This window comes from Ahaetulla prasina, chromosome 3, assembly GCF_028640845.1.
Source record: "Ahaetulla prasina isolate Xishuangbanna chromosome 3, ASM2864084v1, whole genome shotgun sequence".
NCBI lineage: Eukaryota > Metazoa > Chordata > Lepidosauria > Squamata > Colubridae > Ahaetulla > Ahaetulla prasina.
In genome coordinates, this window is record NC_080541.1 from 116,598,029 (window position 1) to 116,622,745 (window position 24,717).

Here is a 24,717-nt window from a genome sequence, read left to right on the forward strand (position 1 = left end):
GGGGTTGCCACAAAGAAGAGGGAGTCGGGCTGTTCTCCAAAGCACCTGAGGGTAGAACAAGAAGCAAAGGGTGGAAACTGATCAAAGAAAGAAGCAACTTAGAACTAAGGAGAAATTTCCTGACAGTTAGAACAATTAATAAGTGGAACGACTTGCCTGCAGAAGTTGTGAATGCTCTAACACTGGAAATTTTTAAGAAAATGTTGGATAACCATATGACTGAGATGGTGTAGGGTTTCCTGCCTGGGCAGGGGGTTGGACTAGAAGGCCTCCAAGGTCCCTTCCAACTCTGCTGTTATATTATATTATATATTATAGTATTCAGGGTGCAACTGGAAATATATTGCAAACACCAATCCTAGAACCTTTAACCTGTGTCACGGGAGGCTGAACTATTACCCACCAATTTGTATACATGCCTGACTGCCCAGTCCCCTTTATGGGGAGAGATTTGCTATGTAAATTAAGGACGCAGATCTCTTTTGAGGAAGATGGGACGATGGCAATGAAATATGGGAAGGTGAAGATGGAAGTGCCCCGAGAAGAGGGATGGAGAATGACGATGCTGATGCAAGAGATAATTAAAGACGCCAGATGGAAAGAATTTGAGGTCCCTTTGGGCTGAAGATAATCCTCCAGGCTTTGCATGTCACCATCCTCCGATAATAGTAGAAGAAATCCCTGGGAAATACCCAGTGAGAGTTAGGCAATGTGCATATCCACAACCCATCGTGCAGGCTGTACAGAAGATCATAGACTTCTACCTTACCCATCACATTCTAGAACCTATAGAGTCCAAATGGAACACCCCAATCCTACCAATCTCTAAGGGTGAGGGGAGGTACAGGCTGATCCAAGTGCTCCAAATTGTCAATAACTCAACGGTCACTATTCATCCAGCCATCCCCAATCCGTATGTAATCCTGGGATTGATCCCCCCTACAGCCCGTTAGTTCTCAGTCATAGATCTTAAAGATGCCTTTTTCACCATACCAATATATGAAAAGAGCCAGCATCTGTTTGCTTTCGAATGGGAAGACCCAGTAGCTGGGAGAAAGCAACAATATGCATGGACCAGACTGCCACAGAGGTTTAAGAATAGTCCCACGCTCTTCGGCACGGCTCTAAGCAAGGATCTGCAGGGGTTACAGATCCCTCCACCGGATGTAGTGCTTCAAAATGTGGATGATTTATTAGTGACAGGACAAACAGAGGAGGGTTGCTGGCAGAATACATATGAGCTGCTTCATCTCTTGCAAGAATGTGGTTACAAAGCATCCAGGAAAAAGGCACAATTAGTCTCAACTGGGGTTAGGTATCTAGGATATGACAGAGCAGGGGAAACAGACTTTGGGTCACGAAAGGAAAGAAGTCATCTGTCAGTTACTAACCCCCAAAACCAAGAGGGAGTTGCGGGGATTCTTGGGGGCAGCAAGCTTCTGTAGAATCTGGATACCAAACTTCAGCTTAATTGCGAAGCTTCTGTACGAAGCAACAAGAGGAAGTGATAAGGATCCGCTGATATGGGAAAAACAGGAAGAGAAACGTTTCACAACCCTCAAAGACGCTTTACTACAAGCCCCGAGTTTAGGACTGCCAAACTTAGATAAGCCTTTCCAGTTATATGTGGATACCAAGCAAAACGTTGCAGTGGGGGTGCTGACCCAGAAATTGGGAACATGGTACCGCCCAGTGGTTTATCTATCTAAGCAATTAGATCACGTGTCCAAGACTTGGCCAGCTTATTTGAAAGCCATTGCAGGAACAGCCTTGCTAACACAGGAAGCTAACAAGTTAACTTTTGGTCAGGAAATTGAAATTCACACATTCCATGCTTTAAAGAGTATCTTAGAGGCGAAAGGACATTTGTGGCTAACGAATCCTCGCATCCTTCGTTACCAAGCTTTGATCACGCACAACCCAATGGTCAAAATAATTCAGTCCATCGCCTTAAATCCGGCTACCTTGTTGCCTGAACCAAAATTAGGCGCATCCCATAACTGCATTCACACCATTGAGGAAACATTTGCTAGCCGCCCAGATTTGAAAGATGTGCCCTTCCCTGAGCCAGATTATATCTTGTATACAGATGGAACAAGCTTGTTCTATGAAGGGACACAAAAAGCAGGTTACGCAGTTGTAACTTTGCAAGATGTTTGGGAAGCTGAGCCCCTCCCTCCAGGCACAAGTGCCCAGCTTGCCGAACTGCATGCCTTAACCAGAGCACTAGAACTATCAGAAGGATTGTGTGTTAATATCTATACAGATTCAAAATACGCCTTCATGACAGTGCAAGTACATGGAACTCAAAGAGAGAGGCCTCATCACCGCTGGAGGAAAAGAAGTCAAGCATGGACCACAGATCAGGCGGCTGCTAGAGAGTGTATGGGCCCCACGGAAAGTAGCTGTTGTGCATTGCAAGGGACATCAGCGGGGAATGTCAGACACCATCCTAGGAAATAATAGGGCTGATCAGGAAGCACGCCAAGCAGCAAATAAAATGATCTCTATAGAAACTTCTTTAGCTCTCTGGGTCCCTGAAGAGGGAGTTAAACCTTGCTACTCTTGGGAAGAATCGGAACAGGCCCAGGCACTTGAGGCAATCCAAGAGCAGGGGTGGTGGATCTTATCTGACCAGAGAGTTTTTGTCCCTCAGAGCCTGGCATGGGATGTAGTACAACAAGTGCACAGGCACCTGCATTTAGGGAGGACAGTCTTGGCTAATGAGTTACTGCAGGAAGTTTACATTAACAAAATCCACAGTACCGCAGCCAACGTATGTACCAGGTGCCAGGTTTGTGCAGCCAACAACCCCAGGCAAGGGCCCCAGCCCCCGCGGGGACATCAACCAAGAGGAAGTTACCCTTCTGACTCCCTAATGATAGATTTCACTGTCATGCCCAGATCAGGTCCATATAGGGCTATGCTAGTTATCATTTGTACTTACACCGGGTGGCCTGAGTGCCTACCGACCTGGACAAAGAAAGCTTCTGAGGTAGCCAGGGCATTACTACAACTCATTATCCCTAGATATGGTCTGCCCTCTAGGATCTCCTCTGACCATGCCCCTGAATTTATACATAAGGCCACTCAGAAGCTAGCCACCACCTTGGGGATAATGTGGAAGCTTCACTGTTCATTCCACGCGGAAAGTGGAGGTCTTGTTGAGAGGGCCAACAGGTTTATTAAGGAGAAAATAGCAAAAATTTGTCAGGAAACACACCTCAAGTGGCCAAATGCCCTTAACATGGCGCTTATTGCTGTACGCTGCACGCCACAAAAAGGCCTAAGGGTATCTCCATTTGAGTTGCTATATGGTAGGGTCCCGAACTTGGTCCAACCCCATGTCCCTAATAGTGATCACATAGCTGACACCATTAAGGCCAAGCAATTGGTAGCTTTGAGCAACGTAGTTAAAAGACTACAGAAATATGTTTTAACCTGTAGACACCAGATGTTGGTCACAGCTACCCGTAACATCTGCCCAGGAGATGAGGTTTGGGTGAAAGATTGGAAAAGGGAGGTTCTAAGCCCCAAGTGGAGAGGGCCATATACAGTTGTCATGTGTTCTCCCCTTGCTGTTAACGTAGCTGAGATCAAACCCTGGCTTCACTGGTCCCGTGTTAAGTTGGCTGCTCCGACTCAGTGGGAAATAAAGAGGGACTCTTCCCAACTGTTTAAACTAACCCTTAGGAAGAAACGAAGGAAGAACGGGAACCTCACTCCTTCTGGTGATACCCCAGGAAGCTGTCCCTCAATGAACGAATGAGGTGAATAAATCCCCTGCAGGTGTCACTCCGGAAACGTGACACCCATCGCACTGGCAACGGCAGGAAATTTCCAGGGATGCTGTGATCACAGATACGACCTATCTAACAGGACACTGTAAACCACTTGCTTGTGTTGAAAAAGGGGGGAAGGCTAAGATAGCAAATAATGGAATCTAACCAGAGGTTGCACCAGACCACTTACATCTGCAGAGGTCTGATAACAACCACATGGATCGTGATGATCCTACTGCTTATCAGTATTGTCATTCATTTCAAGCTTTTGAATGCCAAAGAAGGGGGAAATTTTGAAGTGAGTCCCTTAACAGAGGAGGAACTTAGATATCAGAGGGAAAGGAGCGCACATACCTATGTCCCAGAAGGGTGGAGGAAAATGATGATCCCAATACCCACTTACAAACACCCTGAGCCACAAAATAGGGAAGCTAGAGTTTTATCACCCTTGAAGACGGAAACTGTGTCACAACAGTATTCCCAGTGTGAACATTGTTTTGTTAACGCTCCAACAGGAAAACATTTTATATACAAAATTGCCAAATTACCTAACTGTCCAATTAATAACCTTCCACCTTGCATACACCATGGAATGTACTTTTGGCAATGTGCATACAATGCTACCATAAAATGCCATTTGCTAAACACAACTTGGATCCCCAAACACTTGGGGGCTCGAAGGTGGGCTAGAGTCCCATGACTGGCACCATCGAGGGGTCAGACTGTGAGGTGTGACTCATGCATCCAGAGCTGCCCAAGGAATGCAACAATAAGGGAACTTGTCAGTATGACAAGCGGATGTACACAACCTGCCTCTCTGGAGGAATAACCAAGTGTTATAATGGTTCCTTAATCCCTAGGATTCTTCCCAAACACACTCTGGGAGGACCTACCCCACCTCCTCCTAATAACTCCCCGTGTCCTAACAATTGCACAACCTGCATAAAAACTGTGCTTCGAGGTAGCACAATCACTACTACTTTGATCTATCATACTTATTATAGATGTGAGGGAAAACGTACCTCTTGTTGTTATAAGGGAACGTGGTATACTATTTGTGACCAAAAGGCTGAATGTTATGATCCAAGAATAAATCCAGCCCAGACTTGGTTGATAGCTAGAGCTAAGGGTTCAAGTAGTGGGCCTGTGATGGCACAAACTCAGATATTATCAACTGCACATTCTGGCACCTTACAGTTCGATATTTGCAAAATAGCTTATTGGCCCACATCCTGTGGTGACCTGGCAAGGCATAGGTCTCTTACTCAGAATGACATTTACATTTGCCCCTACCAGTGGCCGTCAGGGTATGGAATTGGAAAATGGGACTGTAGTAATACCGAGGAACTGTATTGTCCCTATTGGAAGTGTGCCGCATGGGCGACCTTCTTCCAAGACCAAGGCAAAGGAACCTACCTCAAAATATCTAGAGTTCCTACCCTCTCTGATTGTCAAAAATATCAGTGCAACCTAGTAAACATCACCATCCCCAACCCTCAGGCATGGATCTCCAGGTACAGAAACTCTATTTATTTATTTTATTTATTTTATTCAATTTTTATACTGCCCTTCCCCGGAGGACTCAGGGCGGTGTACAGCCAAGTAAAAAATTACAATGTAAATATTAAAAGAAATTAAAACAAACATATTATAAAGTGGCCGAATTTAAAACATTTAAAATATTAAGATATAAATAACCCCAATAAAATTTTAGGCCAGTCCCGCTTGAATAAATAGGTGCGTTTTCAGCTCACGGCGAAAGGTCCGAAGATCAGGCACTTGACGTAAACCAGGGGGAAGCTCGTTCCAGAGCGTGGGAGCTCCCACAGAGAAAGCCCTACCCCTGGGGGCCACCAGCCGACATTGTTTGGCGGACGGCACCCTGAGAAGGCCCTCTCTGTGAGAGCGTACGGGTCGGTGGGAGGTGAAAGGTAACAGCAGGCGGTCCCGTAAGTACCCGGGTCCTAACCCATGGAGCGCTTTAAAGGTGGTAACCAATACCTTGAAGCGCACCCGGAAAACAACCGGTAGCCAGTGCAGTCTGCGCAGGAGTGGTGTTACATGGAGCAACGAGTTGCTCCCACTATTACCCGTGCAGCTGCATTCTGGACTAACTGCAGCCTTCGGGTGCACTTCAAGGGCAGCCCCATGTAGAGAGCATTGCAATAATCCAAGCGGGAGGTGACGAGGGCATGAGTGACCGTGCATAAGGCATCCTGGTCAAGGAAGGGGCGCAACTGGCACACCAAGCGTACTTGGTGGAAGGCCCTCCTGGAGACGGCCGTCAAATGATCGTCAAACGACAGCCACCCATCCAAGAGGACACCCAAGTTGCGCACCCTCTCCGTTGGGGCCAATAACTCGCCCCCCACAGCCAGCTGCGGCTGCAGCTGACTGAACCGGGGTGCCGGCATCCACAGCCATTCCGTCTTGGAGGGATTGATCCTGAGTCTGTTTCTCCCCATCCAGACCCGTACAGCTTCCAGACACTGGGACAGCACTTTGACAGCTTCGTTGGGGTGGTCCGGGGTGGAAAAGTACAGCTGCGTATCGTCAGCGTACAGATGATAACTCACCCCAAAACCACTGATGACCTCGCCCAGCGGCTTCATATAGATGTTGAACAGGAGGGGCGATAGAATCGACCCCTGAGGTACCCCACAAGTGAGGCACCTCGCGGTCGACCTCTGCCCCCCTGTCAACACCGTCTGCGACCGGTCGGAGAGATAGGAGGAGAACCACCGATAAACGGTGCCTCCCACTCCCAATCCCTCCAACCGGCGCAGCAGGATACCATGGTCGATGGTATCGAAAGCCGCTGAGAGATCTAATAGGACCAGGGCAGAGGAACACCCCCTGTCCCTCCAGAGGTCATCCACCAACGCGACCAAAGCTGTCTCCATACTGTGACCGGACCGGAAGCCGGACTGGAACGGGTCTAGATAGACGGCTTCATCCAGGTACTGGGGAAGCTGCCATGCAACCACACTCTCTACAACCTTCGCCACAAAGCGAAGGTTGGAGACTGGACGATAATTACCCAAAATAGCTGGGTCCAGGGAAGGCTTCTTGAGGAGGGGTCTCACCACCGCCTCTTTCAAGGCGGCGGGGAAAACCCCTTCCAACAATGAAGCATTTATAATTCCCTGGAGCCAGCCTCGTGTCACTTCCTGAGTAGCCAGCACCAGCCAGGAAGGATACGGGTCCAGTAAACATGTGGTTGCATGTAACCTTCCCAGCAACCTGTCCACGTCCTCGAGAGTCACAGACTCAAACTCATCCCAAACAACCTCAACAAGAAGTGCCTCAGCCATCCCACCTGGATCATCGCAATTTTGGTCTAAACTATCCCGAAGCTGAACGATTTTATCGTATAGATAACCGTTAAACTCCTCAGCCCGTCCCTGTAGGGGGTCATCCAGCCCCTCCTGACGAAGGAGGGAGCGGGTCACCCGGAACAGGGCAGCTGGGCGGTTATCTGCCGATGCAATGAGGGTGGAAACGAGAACGCTTGCCTCCCTCATTGCCACTAGATAGGTCTTAGTAAAAGAACTCACTAGTGTCCGATCAGCCTCGGAACGGCTAGACCTCCAGGTGCTCTCTAGGCGTCTTCTCCGGCGTTTCATCTCCCTCAGCTCCTCAGAAAACCAAGGAGCCAATTGAGATCTACGCCGGGTCAGAGGCCGCAAAGGCACGACACGATCCAAAGCCCCAGCTGCGGCCCGTTCCCAGGCCGCAACTAGTTCTTCAGTCGTGCCGTGGGCAAGATCCTCAGGAAACGGCCCAAGCTCCATCTGGAACCTCTCCGGGTCCATCAGGCGCCTGGGACGGAACCAACGCATTGGCTCCGTCTCCCTGTGGTGGTGAGCGGCAGTCCGAAAGTCTAGGCAAAGGAGAAAATGATCTGACCATGACCGTTCCGTCACTAAATCTCCTAATTCCAGATCATTAATCCACTGTCCAGAGATAAAAATCAAGTCTAGTGTGCCTCCCCCCGTGTGTGTAGGGCCATCAGTTACTTGAATCAGTCCATGGCCGTCATGGAAGCCAGGAACTCCTGAACTGCCGTCGACGACAAGCCGGCCGATGGCAAGTTGAAATCTCCCATGACCAAAAGTCTGGGAATCTCAACTGCCACCTCGGCAAGCACCTCCAGCAGCTCAGGTAGGGCTGTAGTCACGCAGCAAGGAGCCAGGTACGTGATCAACAGACCCATCTGATTCCTATGGCCCCACTTCACAAGGAGGGATTCACAACCAGCTATCTGAGACACAGTGGACTCCCTCGGCTCTAGACTTTCCTTGATCACAACCGCCACCCCCCCACCCCTACCTTGGGCCCTCGGCTGATGAAATGCACGGAAACCTGGTGGGCACAATTCGACCAGGGGAACACCCCCCTCTGTGCCCAACCAGGTCTCCGTAATGCCCGTAAAGTCCGCGGACTCCCTCTGGATAAGATCATGAATCAAGGGAGCCTTATTAACCACGGAGCGGGCATTGCACAGCATCAGCCGAAGACCCAAGCTCTGAGGATCCTGACCAACCGGGGAACGAGTAAGGACTGAGGGGCCGGAGCACGTGATCGCTTTAAGACATCGAGCACGTGCTCCCAGAGAACGATATGACCCCTTGCCTCCGCCATATCTGCCACTTCCACTCACCGTACAGATGGAATAACACACTCCGTTCTGAACCTCCCCCTCCCCCCCTGTCTTCGGACCCGATAAAATAGTGCCGTGAGCATGCACTGGGACTGGCAATCCCCTCCCCTTCTTTAAAACCCCCCCCGACGGGCTACCCCCATTACCCGACCCAACCCTCCCAACCCTTAAAAATTCCCTATTTAAAAAACCCCACAGGTTCTTTTTTTTCGCATGCCACCTCTGTGGGTCCCAAAACCCGTCATAGAGGCCGGCCCTCGGTAGTGTGGAGGGCCATTTCTGCGAGGCGGGGGCACCTCGCAGTTGCAAGAGTTCATAAGAGTAGCGCGTCGTAATAGAAGATAGGACCGGCGAAAAGGGGTCCAACTCCGAGAGACAAGAATGATGGTAAAGTTAGTGATGGTATCTAATATTATTAATCCTAAATAAAAGCAGGCCTAAAATGATGGCACAAATAAATGAACCAGAATGCTGATAATCCCAATAAGGGTAGACAAGAGTAAAAACCACAAAACAGTCCAGATGGTAGTCTGTTGGAAGTCTGAAATCAAACATCCTGGAATAAGAAGAAGGGGAGGGGGATGTTCCATCATATGCAATGTCGGCCTCTGTTGAATCTCCTGCGTCTTCCAAGGCCCCAAAAGGGCCAACACCGGCCAAGAATGCCAACAAGGCCAGAAGAGGTGTAGCAGATGTTAAACCGTCCAAAGAGGGTCTCCAAGCTGATAAATCCACAGCACCTCCATCGCCTTCCCGCTGTCCTCCAACCAACACCTTCAAGCCAGGATAGAAAACACAATCCAGGGGTCCCTTCAACTCCAGCACCCCCTAGTGCTTCCTCACCCGGTTCGGAGGCCCGGACTCTCCAAACCTCTCCTTCCGAGGGGCCAAGCCTATCCTGTAGGTTGAGCCTCTCCGAGAGGCTGGAGGATAAAAAGGACGCCATGATCATCATCTGGCAGCAAGGGAAAGTCCAGACCCGATTAAAAATCCAGACCCGAACGGCACAGCGCAGCCAGGACGACACGATGTAACAATCAGGAGGCAGGCCAACCATAACAAGCTAGGACCCAACGCCAATTGCAGGAGCCAACTGGAGAATTAACTGAAAAATCGGCCAGAAAAGCAGCCGAGAAAACGCCGAGTCATCGCCCCACTCCCAGGCCCGAAAACAAACATGGCCACCGGAACTTCACCGACTGCTTACCCGGCCCCGTTCTCAGCAGCCGTGGGCTCAAAAAAGTCTGAAAACCCTTCCCACGGCTGCCGATCAGATGACAGTCCAGGCCGGGGACAGCAGGCGGCTAGGCGGGCGGTTTAGACATTTGCCAAGCTCGGAGGCCCCTCAAACGCCAGAGCCGACTCTTCACCACTGCGCCATCTTGCGCATGCGCAGAACCCACTATGGGTATTAGGCTATGGGCATCAAGTACTGATCCAGGGGGCCTTATTCATCTATCCTTGGAAACCAGATATCATCCTACTAAGAACTATACTAGACATTTCTCTGAATTTTGGAAGGAAGTAGAAATCAAATTTCAGCCCTCTCAGCAGGCTCGTAATTTATTCTTGGAATTGGCTTCCACCATTGCGTACACCCTCAATGTATCTAGTTGTTATGTATGCGGGGGAACAAAAATGGGTGATCAGTGGCCCTGGGTGGCACAAGAGTAGAACTACTCCAATCCATATAATATGTCTGCAATGCCAGCACACCAACCTGAGTCGAGATGGGAATTACAAACAGCCATTGTAGCTCGATGGTGTCTGGCCAACTCTAACGGAACTGGACCCCAGGTGGGCAATACTTGCTGTATGGAAACTCATGAATGGAATCAAACCACTAGGGAATGGCTCTATTGGCCTAATCAGACTATTAACTTCTGGTCAAACTTCTCATTAGACAATATCACTGTAGCCCCTCCGGGGGTACATTGGATTTGTGAGTACATTGCATACAATAGCCTTCCGATAGGATGGAAAGGCACATGTACATTGGGAGTAGTGAACCCTGCTTTTTTCATGCTGCCCCTGGACCGCCTGCAGGTATTGGAGGCAGACCATTGGCAGGGAAGAAAATTGAAAACAGACTTTAAAATAGGTGGTAATCAAAAATGGAGGGAAGATGAATAGCCTGCGGAACGCATTATCCAGGTGTACGATCCTGCCAGGTGGGCAAATGATGGCATGTGGGGATACCAGACTCCAATTTATATGCTCAATCGCATTATCAGGCTACAAGCAGTGGTAGAGCTCATAGCCAATGAAACTGCCCAATCTTTGTGAACATTGGCCCAACAACAGAGAAAATTTAAGGATGCGATCTATCAGAAATGTTTAGCTTTAGATTACCTCCTGGCTGCTGAGGGAGGTATATGTGCAAAATTCAATTTCAGCAACTGTTGTTTGGAATTTTGATGATGTGGGAGAAATCATTGAAAATAATGCTCGGCGTATAGAAAAAGTTGCCCATGTCCCGGTTCACCACTGGAAAGGGTTCGACTGGGGCAACCTTTTTGGATCATGGATTCCTAAACTCCCTGGGTTACAGGCTATCGTAGCCCTAATTGGCTTGATTGCAGCAGGATGTGTTATTTTACCTTGTATTCTCCCCATTTTTGTCTGTACAATTTCTAAGAGCTTGTCTTTGCTAGTAGACAAGAGAGCTACAGACAAGGTTCTGGTCTTGTAGGAATATGAACAAATGACTACTTTTGATACAGAACCCAATGTGTATGAAACTACCCTGGAATCTGATGATAATTGGGTAGTTCCAGGAGGGGGGAATTAAAGAAAAACCCCAATATAGATAACCCCAAAATCAGATATTACAAACTTGTATAGAAGTCAACGTGTCACTTAAAAAGCAGAAGTATACCATTGGGCAGGGATCTGGTATTGCAAGCTTTCGGGAAAGTGCAGAAATATTTCTACAAACTGTTTTTTGTAACCTGTTCCAGTAACTATATGTGCAAAGGAGGGGGCATTGAGAGTAACATATGTATCAACATATGTATCCGGAAGGTGTATGATAAGATAAAATAACAAAAAAAGCTTCTTCCAACATGTTAAAAACAAGAAAAAAGTCAAGGAAACAATTGGCCCATTGCTGGGAGAAAGTGGCAAGAAGATGACAAACAACAGGGAGAAAGCAGATCTACTTAACTCATATTTTGCATCTGTCTTTACACAAAAGGAAAAAACAATCCAACCTATCAAAAACAGCACTACAAAAAACAGATTAGAAACGCAAGTTAAAATAGGGAAGAAAATGGTAAGTGAACACCTGTCTACCCTAGACAAGTTCAAATCACCAGGACTGGATGGATTACACCCCAAGGTTCTGAAGGAACTGGCAGACGTGATCTCAGAACCACTGAACTATATCTTTCAAAGATCCTGGAGCACAGGGGAGCTGCCAGAGGACTGGAAAAGAGCTGATCTAGTTCCCATCTTCAAAAAAGGAAAAAAAACAGATCCAGGAAACTACAGACCTATCAGTCTGACCTCAATACCGGGGAAGATTCTGGAAAAGATAATCAAGCAACGAATCACCGAACACCTAGAAGCAAACAAAGTAATAACCAAAAGCCAACATGGGTTTGTCAAAAACAGATCATGCCAGACTAATCTTATCGCATTCTTTGACAAAATGACAAAATTAGTAGACCAGAGGAATGCTGTTGATATAATTTACTTGGACTTCAGTAAAGCATTTGATAAAGTAGACCATAACCTACTACTAAATAAAGTAGAAAAATGTGGGTTAGACAGCACCACCACCAGATGGATTCGTAACTGGCTGACCAACCGCACTCAACGTGTAGTCCTCAACGGAACTACATCCACATGGAGGGAAGTATGCAGTGGAGTACCCCAAGGCTCTGTTTTAGGCCCAGTACTCTTCAACATCTTCATCAATGACTTGGACGAGGGGATAGATGGGGAACTCATCAAATTTGCAGATGACACCAAGCTGGCAGGAATAGCCAACACTCCAGAAGATAGGCTCAAGTTACAGAAAGATCTTGACAGACTTGAACATTGGGCGCTATCTAACAAAATGAAATTCAACAGTGAAAAAAGTAAGGTTCTACATTTAGGCCAAAAAAGCAAAATGCACCAGTACCGTATATGTGGTACCTTGCTCAATAGTAGTACCTGTGAGAGGGATCTTGGAGTCCTAGTGGATAACCATCTAGATATGAGCCAGCAGTGTGCAGCAGCTGTTAAAAAAGCCAACACAGTTCTGGGCTGCATAAACAGAGGGATAGAATCAAGATCACGTGAAGTGCTAGTACCACTTTATAATGCCTTGGTAAGGCCACACTTGGAATATTGCATCCAGTTTTGGTCACCACGATGTAAAAAAGATGTTGAGACTCTAGAAAGAGTGCAGAGAAGAGCAACAAAGATGATTAGGGGACTGGAGGATAAAACATATGAAGAACGGTTGCAGGAACTGGGCATGTCTAGTTTAACAAAAAGAAGGACTAGGGGAGATATGATATCTGTGTTCCAATATCTCAGGGGCTGCCACAAAGAAGAGGGAGTCGGGCTGTTCTCCAAAGCACCTGAGGGTAGAACAAGAAGCAATGGGTGGAAACTGATCAAAGAAAGAAGCAACTTAGAACTAAGGAGAAATTTCCTGACAGTTAGAACAATTAATAAGTGGAACGACTTGCCTTCAGAAGTTGTGAATGCTCCAACACTGGAAGCTTTTAAGAAAATGTTGGATAACCATCTGACTGAGATGGTGTAGGGTTTCCTGCCTGGGCAGGGGGTTGGACTAGAAGGCCTCCAAGGTCCCTTCCAACTCTGATGTTATGTTATGTTATGTTATGTTATAAGAGTAGTCCATATATGGGCTTTTGTCTGTTTTAACCAATTAGGATAACTTCTTTTTTTTGCTTATGACAATATCTGTAACCAAAGGTATAAAAGATTATGCTTGATGCTCAGACCTTTGTTTTCCACGTGAGCGGGGGTCTGTGTCCTATTTGCGCAAATAATAAATTAATTCTTGTTTCTCAAATCCTTCGTGGTCTTGTCTCCTCACTTTAAGACGAAAGTTTTCTATTACATAGGCACAAATAACCAGGCCCAAATCATTCTACTTCGAATACATTATTATAAATTTAACTTTTTAGGGGAGGCTCTTAAACTGGGAAAGATGGGAGGAAAGAAAAGCTCTCGATCCTACCTGACATAGAATAACTTGAGCAAACTAAGCATGCTATACTGAGTTTTGATTGCCTTTGTGTCATATCTAAAAATGAGCCAAGCTGACTGATGAATTCTGAGTGATAAAATGAAAACCAAAATGAGGGGTGTTGAAAGAGCTGAATGAGAATGATAGTAATTTAGTGGATAGTGGAGTTGAAGCAAATATTAGAAATGCTAGTGATAAAAAAAATATTAATGAAAAGGAAGTCATAAATATTGTGAATACTAAATGCTGAAAATGGTACAGCTGCAGAAATAGATGATGTAATTGGGAAAATATTAATATGTGGGTGTGATTTGTTGATGAAGGAGCTATGCAATTTATTTAACACAGGTGCAATCCATGTCTGATAATTCACTATCAGAAAAACATCAAGAGTGAATGCAAAAACATTAATTTTTAGTTTGTAAAGCATGTTTGGAAAAATATTTGCAAGCATTCTGACTGAAATTGTGTAATGTGACAATGAAAATCTAGAAAGCGTGGGTCTTTATATGAAAAGGAGATATCCAAACCAGATTTTTGCTCTTCAACAAACAAATGAAAAATGAATGTAAATGGCCTTACAAAAGTGAAAATATTTACTGACCCCTCACATCCTGTACATAAACTGTTTTAGAATAGAATAGAATAGAATAGAATTTTTATTGGCCAAGTGTGATTGGACACACAAGGAATTTGTCTTGGTGCATATGCTCTCAGTGTACATAAAAGAAAAGATACGTTCATCAAGGTACAACATTTACAACACAATTGATGATCAATATATCAATGTAAATCATAAGGATTGCCAGCAACAAGTTATAGTCATACAGTCATAAGTGGAAAGAGATTGGTGATGGGAACTATGAAACGATTAATAGTAGTGCAGATTCAGTAAATAGTCTGACAGTGTTGAGGGAATTATTTGTTTAGCAGAGTGATGGCCTTCGGGAAAAAACTGTTCTTGTGTCTAGTTGTTCTGGTGTGCAGTGCTCTATAGCGTCGTTTTGAGGGTAGGAGTTGAAACAGTTTCAACTCCTACCCTCAAAACAACGCTAAAAAGCACTGCACACCAGAACTAGACACAAGAACAGTTTCTTCCCGAACGCCATCACTCTGCTAAACAAATAATTCCCTCAACACTATCAAACTACTATTAATCTTCTCATTGTTCACATCACCCATCTCCTTTCAGTTATGACTGTATGATTGTAACTTTGTTGCTTGTATCCTTACGATTTATATTGATATTGATTGTTTCCTGATTGCTTATTTGTACCCTATGACTATCATTAAGTATTTTACCTTGATGAACATATCTTTTCTTTTATGTACACTGAGAGCATATGCACTAAGATAATTCCTTGTGTGTCCAATCACACTTGGCCAATAAAAAATTCTATTCTATTCTATTCTATTCTATTCTATTCTATTCTATTCTATTCTATTCTATTCTATTCTATTCTATTCTATTCGCCAATATTATAAAAGCTTCGAAGATGAACTTCAGCCACTAAAGGATATAATAATGAATGATATATTACAGGGGAGAAAGATACCTCAAATGTTGAAAGAAGCCTATATTGTGTTGCTACCGAAGGAAGGTCAAGATGCTACTATGACAAAGAATTACAGACCAATTGCATTATTAAACAAGGACTATAAACTCTTTGCTGCAGTTTTGGCAAAAAGACTAGATAAGATTTTATTCATGAAGACCAATTTAAAAGAAAATTTCTATAAGGTGATGTATCGCTGATATTTAACATCGGACAAGTTATTTCAAATGAATGTTGTAAATGTAAATGTAAAGAAGGGACCTTTTATCATTTATGGTGAACATGTGGTAAAGTAAAGAAATTTTGGAGTAGGATTCATATCATGTGTGTGTGTGTGTGTGTGTGTGTGTGTGTGTGTGTGTGTGTGTGTGTAGGTCTTTGGTTATTCGGGTTTTCTCCGGCGTAAAATTGGAAGTGTCTTGGTGACGTTTCGACGAAGTCTAATTCATCATCTTCAGGCTGGTGTTTAGTGCTTCGTGCTTCTAGGAGCAATGCGTGATCGCAGCTGTTTCTTCCTTTTAACTGCTAGTGGGGGTTTGAACTGATTGGTTGGGAGCTTGGCCATGTTCTGATTGGGTGGAAGTGTGTTCTGATTGGTTGGGGGTTTGGCTGTGCTCTGATTGGATGGTGGGGTTGGCTGTGCTCTGATTGGATGGGGGGGTGTTCTGTTTGGTTGGGGGGGCTTGGTTGTGCTCAGGTTAGTCTGAGTTGCAGGGGGATTCGAGTTGGTGAGCTGCATATCTGTTGTTTGGCTTCGCATTCGTGGTTGTGCTACATTTTCATGGTGGGTGTCAGTCTGCTGCATGTATGGATTGGAGGGGTTTGAAATGGCTAATGATGCAGCTGCGGTCTGGCTTCTGGTCCATGGTTGTGCTTCATCATTGGTGTGGGTTTGAATCTGCTTTCCACATAGATGTGTGGTGGTGAAGCGGAAAGCAGAATCCACATGGAAAGCAGACTCAAACCCACACCCATGATGAAGCATGACCACGGACCAGAAGCCAGACCGCAGCAAGGAAGAATGCAATATATTACCCCCCCACCAATTCACGGATCGCATGATAGAATTCATGGAAGGGACCAAGTTACCAAAACCAAAAATGTACTCCATGACCCACAGAGAAATGAAGGAGGTAATGGAGTACATTGACATCAACCTGACTAGGGGTTTCATACAGCTAGCAAAACCCAGGCCCCTTATTATTCAAAGAAAAGAAAGATGGTGGGATGAGACTATGCATTGATAGTGTTCAGTTTTGGAGATTTTGAAGGAACCAAATTAATCTCCAAAACTGAACACTATCACAAGAGAATAATTATGGAAGCCATAGAAATACAGAAACACCCCCATAACATGAATAAACGTGACGATACTTCCTGCTCACCAAACATCTGGAAACTAGCACTAGTCAAGAAACGAATCCCAGCTAGAAAAATTGACACCAACACACGACAGGACCTCGAACTCGGAACCAGACCAGAGCCCAAAATGCTACTTCCCACACAAACATCCACACATGACAAGACCTCAAACTCGGAACCAGACCAGGGCCCAAAATGCTACTCCCCACACAAACATCAACACATAATAGGACCTCGAACTCGGAACCAGACCAGGGCCCAAAATGCTACTCCCCACACAAACATCAACACATAATAGGACCTCAAACTCGGAACCAGACCAGGGCCCAAAATGCTACTTCCCACACAAACATCAACCCCATTAAACAATTAGCAACACAGCCAACCAATCAGCTTGCAACAGTTAGGCCTGCAATTCAAAAAAATGCCCCCCCACCAGTATTTATAGAGAAACAGCAGTTAAAATCCACACTTTGCTCACATAAGAACAAAGCCAAAGCCTGAAGATGATGAGTGAGATCTCATTGAAACATTGCATAAATACTTCCAATCTTACATGGGAAAAGACCCGAACATACCAAAACCTGCATATATATATATATTTGTTTTCTGAGGTTTTCACAGGTGTTTGTATGTAGGTCTTTGGTTGTTCGGGTTTTCTCCCGTGTAAAATTGGAAGTGTCTTGGCGACGTTTCAACGAAGTCTCATTCGTCATCTTCAGGCTTCAGCTTCGTGCTTCTGGGAGCAATGTGTGATCGCAGCTGTTTCTTCCTTTTAACTGCTAGTGGGGGTTTGAACTGATTGGGTGGGAGTTTGGCTGTGCTCTGATTGGCTGGGGGGGTTTTTGTGCTCTGATTGGCTGGGGGTGTGTCCTGTTTGGGTGGGGGCTTGGTTGTGCTCAGTTAAGTCTGTGTTGCAGAGGGACTTGAGCTGGTGAGCTGCATAGCTGTTGCTTGGCTTTGTGGTCGTGCTACATCTTCATAGTGGGTGTCAGTCTGCTGCATGTATGGATTGGAGGGGTTTGAAATGGCTAATGTTGCAGCTGCGGTCTGGCTTCTGGTCCTTGGTCGTGCTTCATGATCAGTGTGGGTTTGGGTCTGCTTTCTGGGTGGATGTGCAGTGGTGACATCCTGTGTGGACCTCGTGAGTGTGGGTCTGGTGTCATTCCTCGTGTTAGGGACTCGTTTGTCAATAAGGGCAGGTTTCCAAATGGCTGGTAGGCGGGAGGTATCATCTTGTTTGTTCATGCTGTGTGGGCGTTTTTCTATCTCAATGGCTTCTCTGATTATTCTGTTGTTAAAATGTTCAGTTTTGGCGATAGTTCTGGTCTTTTTAAAGTCAATATCATGTCCTGTGACTTTAAAGTGTTGGACCAGGGAAGAAGTTGGTTCCTCTTTTTTGACTGAGTTCTTGTGTTCTTCAATGCGTGCACTTATTCTTCTGTTGGTTTGTCCAATGTATGTGGAGGGGCAGGTGGTGCATGGGATTTCATATACTCCTTGATTTTCTAACTCAATTTTGTCTTTGGGGTTTCTTAGGATGGTGGATATTTTTTGGTTTGTGCAGAATGCTGTCTTGATGTTGTGTTTGTGGAGGATCTTGCTGATTCTGTCTGTGGTGCCTTTTATATATGGGAGGAGGGCTGTGCCATTTTCTTGTTCTCTGTCTTGGATTTTAATGGGGGGGTTCTTTTTGGATTAGTTTGGTAATCTTATTTCTCTGGAATCCATTAAAATCCAAGACAGAGAACAAGAAAACGGCACAGCCCTCCTCCCAAGATCCTCCACAAACATAAGTAGTATATATAAAATTTTAAAAATATCAATTGGGAAATAAAGGGTTTAATTTAGAGGGAGTAAGGAGGGGGGAAAGAGGGGAAAAAGAGAGAAGTTGATAAATGATTAGAATTCAGGGTGAAGGGTAAGATTAGATATATAACATAAACAAAAGCAAAAAGCAAAAATGAGAGAGAAAAGGCAAAATGTATTAATGTAAGCATACAAAATGTGTTGGAAGAAAACTAAAAGTTGTATAAATTTGAAACCTGGCCAATATTCTGTTCAGAAAAAATGTATTGTATGTTGGTGTGTGTGTTAAAAAATAAAAAACTTTTTACAGAAGGCATGTGGAGCTTGAAAAGCTGTGGGAAGCAGAGGGGAATCCCGGAGATCGGCGAGGTGGTGTGCAACTGCCCGCTGAAGCAAGGGAAGCCCTCTTTACCCCGGTGAGAAGACGTCCTGTCATTTCATCTGAAATGGCGGCCCCGAGGCTGTGACAGCCCACAAAAGGATCAGAAGAAAATATTATTAGCAGACTGTGCCTATTTTTACTGGTGAGAAACTCCTTTATGTGTGGTGATTGGACCTGTGAAAGTGAGTAAATTTAAAAATTATTTGGCAAAACTGAAAGAAGCTCCAATAGAAAATTAGCAAGATGAGCTGTGACTCATCAAAAAAAAAGAAAACTGCTGAGGGAGGAGAGCAAAAAGGAAAGTAAGATTTGAATAAGACTGTAAGTGTGAGAACAAAAGTGAGAGAGTATAGGATAATGGTGGGAAGAAAGGGGGGGGGAAGAAAGAGAACTCACATTTTGGGAATTAATAAAACTATTGGAGATTAGAAGGAGACAGACCAAGACAGGAATTGAATGGTGATGAAGAAGTGTACGAGAGGCAAGGAATAACTTGGAAAAGAGAGGAGAATCGGACGGAAAGATCTGGAGAAAGTGATGTCTGAGAGAGCAGATTGGTGATATTCAACGAGAAAAGTGGAGAGAAAAGGGAGTGATTAGGCTAAATTGGACTCTACCGGTGGAAGTAAGGATGCCAAGGAGAAACAGTGAGAGAGTGATGAGGAGAAGAAAGAGGAACAGCAGTGATAAAGAGACTTGAATATAATACAATATTGAGCAACTAAGTGGAAAAGAGGATAGCGGTGCTGTGGAAACGAAGCTGGGATTAGTAAAACCATTGAAACATCTGAAAAACTTAAAAGATACAACAGAGGCTTTGTCTCGTGTGGAATATCAATAAGGCTGGATTCGACCGGAAGTCTCTTGGCAAGACGGATGGGGGAAAGCGAGCTCTGGTGAGCTCTGTGAATCCCTGGGCCGACGAACTGCCGTTTGAGGGGTCTTTGGACCAGAACTGTCCTGTAGGGATAGTGAAGAAGGAGAGGTGCCTCGGAAGACCAAGAAGAACCAGCAAATTCCTCGGAGGTCAGAGGAAAACTCTTTGACTCAACAGTGGGGGAGATGGCTATGGCAGCCATCATTAAGCTGGGGCAACTGGACCAAGTTTTTGAGCAGGAGCAGTGATTTAGATGAAATATCGAAGCCGGGTGATTGAATACCAACTCACAAAGAAGCACTCTAAATTTGATATTTGCAAAAAAAATTTGGTGGTGGAATAGCAGCTAAATTAAGAAGGACTGTAAACACAGCAAAATAAAAGAAATGGAAGCAGTACCCAAAGACCTAAGAGAAGTTTGACTTTTAAAACTGAAGCAGAGACCCCCTCAAACAAAAAAGAAAAAATAAGGGAACCCTTAATAAAGCTGGAAAATTTGGAGACTTTTAAAACTTGTTATAGACTACAAAAAGGAAAAAAGAAAAAAAACCCGCAGGATTTAAAACTACAACGTGGTGGAATTTCTCTGATTTTCTTTTTCCTCTATGAATTGGAATTAAGTAAATTGGGATATGGATTTTAAGTGGGACTAATTGGAAGAATTAAAAAGTTAAAGCAAAACAAGGTGCAGCTTTAAGTAAAGGAAACAAGAGGGATACCTTTGCTAATTGTTGATTGAATTGTGGATTGGAAAGTGACACCCTCAGGCAGAAGAGAAAATTACTCTGACTAACATTTGCTGTGGAAAATTTCTTTACTGTAGTGATAAAGCTGGTGAGAACCAAAAGGGAAGATTTTGTCAACAAACTGTTTGACTCTGATAAAAATAAGAATTACAATCCCCCCCCCCCAATGGCACAGGGAATAATTGAAATGATGAAAGAGATGCATATGACTTTTAAGCAAGAAATAAAAGAAATAATTACAAGACCTTATGAAAAGCAGGAACCAGAAGAAATAAGAGCTGCACCAGAACTGACAGCAAACAATGAATCCATGAAGCAAGAGAGGGCGTTGGAAGATGAAGAAAAAAACAGTGATGAAGAATCATTAAATGATTATGAAATTTTAAAACAGTTTAAGGGGAGAGGTGAAGGGATCTCCAGAAAAAGGGATAATAAAAAGGGAAATAGCACAAAGAAATTGAGGAAAGTAAATGGAAAAATACTGAAAACAAGAAGGGGAAAAAATAATGAGGGAAGGAAGACACAAGGAAAGAAAGAAGGGAAGGGAAAAAACACAAAGTCAAAGGACTACATAGGGACTAATAGAGAAAAACAAAAAATGTGGGAAGGGAAGAAAAGGAGAATGGATAGAAATATAGGACAAGCAAAGAGAGTAAGGAATTTAGAAAAGAAAAGAAGAGAACTGAACTAATTTAAGGGTTGAAATATTAATGAGATGGGAATATACAAATATTAGACTTTTGAAATGATGAAAATGTTTGAAGGTTTTTATTAAGAATAATGTAGAAGCTAATTTGGAAAAAAATAAAATAGAGTTTTGCTTGTTTTTTATTTTCTTTATAGGATTATGGATAACAATTTAAAAACTGTCGTTGAAATGTAAAGATATGATCGATGTTGATGTTATGCAGAAGTTTGAAAAGAAAAATTAGTAAATGGGAATATAAGGGTTTAACATGAATGGGGAAAAAAGGGGGGGGAAGAGAGGGATAAATTTGATTAAAGATTAAAATGGGGGATGGAGGGTTAGATTAGATTTTCAAGAGAAATGCAAGTAGGGGAATAAAAAAAAGGGGAAGGAAAATATATTGATGAAAGCATATAAGAAGTGTTGGAAAAAAGCTAACTAGATGTAAACATGTACCTGATTTATTTATTTATTTATTTATTTATTTAAATTTTTATACCGCCCTTCTCCCGAAGGACTCAGGGCGGTGTACAGCCAAAGATAAAAATAGCAAGTATACAAAGTTAAAATATAAATTTAAAATACTTATTCAATAGTGGCCGAATTAAAACCGTCAGATTAACCTAACCTAAAATACCCCATATAAAATTACAAAGGATTAAAAATTAAAATTTAAAATTTAAAAAATCAGTCCAGTCCCGCTTGAATAAATAAGTGAGTTTTTAATTCCCGGCGAAAGGTCCGAAGGTCAGATATTTGGCACAAACCGGGGGGAAGGTCATTCCAGAGAGTAGGTGCTCCAACAGAGAAGGCCCTTCCCCTGGGGGCCGCCAGCCGGCATTGCTTGGCGGACGGCACCCTGAGGAGACCTTCTCTGTGAGAGCGTACGGGTCGATGGGAGGCATAAGGTAACAGCAGGTGGTCCCGTAAGTACCCGGGCCCTAAGCCATGGAGCGCTTTAAAGGTGGTAACCAAAACCTTGAAGCGCACCCGAAAGACCACAGGTAGCCAGTGCAGACTGCGCAGGAGCGGTGTTACTTGGGAGCAACGAAGAGCTCCCTCGATCACCCGCGCAGCTGCATTCTGGACTAACTGGAGTCTCCGAGTGCACTTCAGGGGTAGCTCCATGTAGAGAGCATTGCAATAATCCAGGCGGGAAGTGACGAGAGCATGAGTGACCGTGCATAAGGCATCCCGGTCCAGAAAGGACCAGGCGAAACTGGTAAAAGGCTCTCCTGGAGACGGCCACCAAATGATCTTCAAACGACAGCCGTCCATCCAGGAGAACGCCCAAGTTGCGTACCCTCTCTGTTGAGGCCAGCGACTCGCCCCCAACAGACAGCTGTGGTTGCAGCTGACTGTACCGGGGTGCCGGCATCCACAGCCACTCCGTCTTGGATGGATTGAGTCTGAGTCTGTTTCTCCCCATCCAGACCCGTACGGCCTCCAGACAACGAGACAGCAGTTCAACAGCTTCGTTGGGGTGGCCCGGGGTGGAAAAGTACAGCTGAGTGTCACCAGCTGATAACTCACCCCGAAGCCACTGCTGACCTCGCACAACGGCTTCATGTAGATGTTGAACATATTTTGTTCAGAAAAGATATATTGTATGTTCTTGTTTGTGTGTAAAAAATAATTAAAAAAAAAGAAAAGAATATCAATAAGGCTGCTATATTATAGACAGTGACTAATATTTTGGAAGTAGGATCTTTCCCTTCTTCTGAATAGTTATTTTGGTATTGTTTTGATATTTGATATTGTTCTTATAGTAGAAATGGTGGTAGACTTTAGGAGAAACCCTTCCATACTTCCACCTCTCACAATACTAGACAACACAGTATCAACAGTAGAAACCTTCAAATTTCTAGGTTCTATCATATCGCAAGATCTAAAATGGACAGCTAACTTCAAAAACATCATCAAAAAAGGACAACAAAGAATGTTCTTTCTGTGCCACCTCAGTAAGCTCAAACTGCCCAAGGAGCTGCTGATTCAGTTCTACAGAGGAATTATTGAGTCTGTCATTTGCACCTCTATAACTGTCTGGTTCGGTTCTGCAACCCAACAAGAAAAACACAGACTTCAGAGGATAATTAGAACTGCAGAAAAAATAATTGCTACCAACCTGCCTTCCATTGAGGACCTGTATACTGCACGAATCAAGAAGAGGGCCGTGAAAATATTTACAGACCCCTCGCATCCTGGACATAAACTGTTTCAACTACTACCCTCAAAACGACGCTATAGAGCACTGCACACCAGAACAACTAGACACAAGAACAGTTTTTTCCCGAAGGCCATCACTCTGCTAAACAAATAATTCCATCAACACTGTCAAACTATTTACTGAATCTGCACTACTATTAATCTTCTCATAGTTCCCATCACCAATCTCTTTCCATTTATGACTGTATGACTATAACTTGTTGCTGGCAATCCTTATGATTTATATTGATATATTGACCATCAATTGTGTTATAAATGTTGTACCTTGATGAACGTATCTTTTCTTTTATGTACACTGAGAGCATATGCACCAAGACAAATTCCTTGTGTGTCCAATCACACTTGGCCAATAAAAAAAAATAATTCTATTCTATTCTATTCTATTCTATTCTATTCTATTCTATTCTATTCTATTCTATTCTATTCTAATTCTATTCTAATTCTATTCTATTCTATTCTATTCTTATAGTAAGATCATACGTAAAAATATATAGATCTAGTATTACCAGTAATTTTTGATTAATTAGATCATAGCGGAGATATTATATTTAATAAAGAAATGTTTATAGATTTTCATAAATTAAATGTACAAGAGTACATACACCTATTATATTTAATTTAGTTTACTTGGTCTAATTAATTAAAGGAATTGATTAAATACGAAGTAACTATATAGAATGATTTGTAATTGGATTGTAACTATATTGTATTGTATTCTACATTTTGCTACTGATATATAACAACAACAACAACAACAACAACAACGAGTTGGAAGGGATCTTGGAGGCCTTCCAGTCCAACCCCCTGCCCAGGCAGGAAACCCTACACCATCTCAGACAGATGGTTATCCAACATCTTCTTAAAAATTTCCAGTGTTGGAGCATTCACAACTTCTGCAGGCAAGTTGTTCCACTTATTAATTGCTCTGTCAGGAAATTTCTCCTTAGTTCTAAGTTGCATCTTTCCTTAATCAGTTTCCACCCATTGCTTCTTGTTCTACCCTCAGGTGCTTTGGAGAACAGCCCGACTCCCTCTTCCTTGTGGCAACCCCTGAGATATTGGAACACTGCTATCATGTCTCCCCTAGTCCTTCTTTTTATTAAACTAGACATACCGAGTTCCTGCAACCGTTCTTCATATGTTTTATCCTCCAGTCCCCTAATCATCTTTGTTGCTCTTCTCTGCACTCTTTCTAGAGTCTCAGCATCTTTTTTACATCGCGGTGACCAAAACTGAATGCAGTATTCCAAGTGTGGCCTTACCAAGGCATTATAAAGTGGCACTAACACTTCACATGATCTTGATTCTATCCCTCTGTTTATGCAGCCCAGAACTGTGTTGGCTTTTTTAGCAGCAACTGCACACTGCTGGCTCATATCTAAATGGTTGTCCACTAGGACTCCAAGATCCCTCT

General features: G+C 43.9%; 1 protein-coding gene across 1 annotated transcript in view; it reads right to left on the reverse strand.

The window, feature by feature from the left end:
* LOC131194637 (uncharacterized) overlaps window positions 1–24,717 on the reverse strand; it is a 37,398-nt gene that overhangs the window by 12,469 nt on the left and 212 nt on the right. The window lies entirely within an intron of this gene.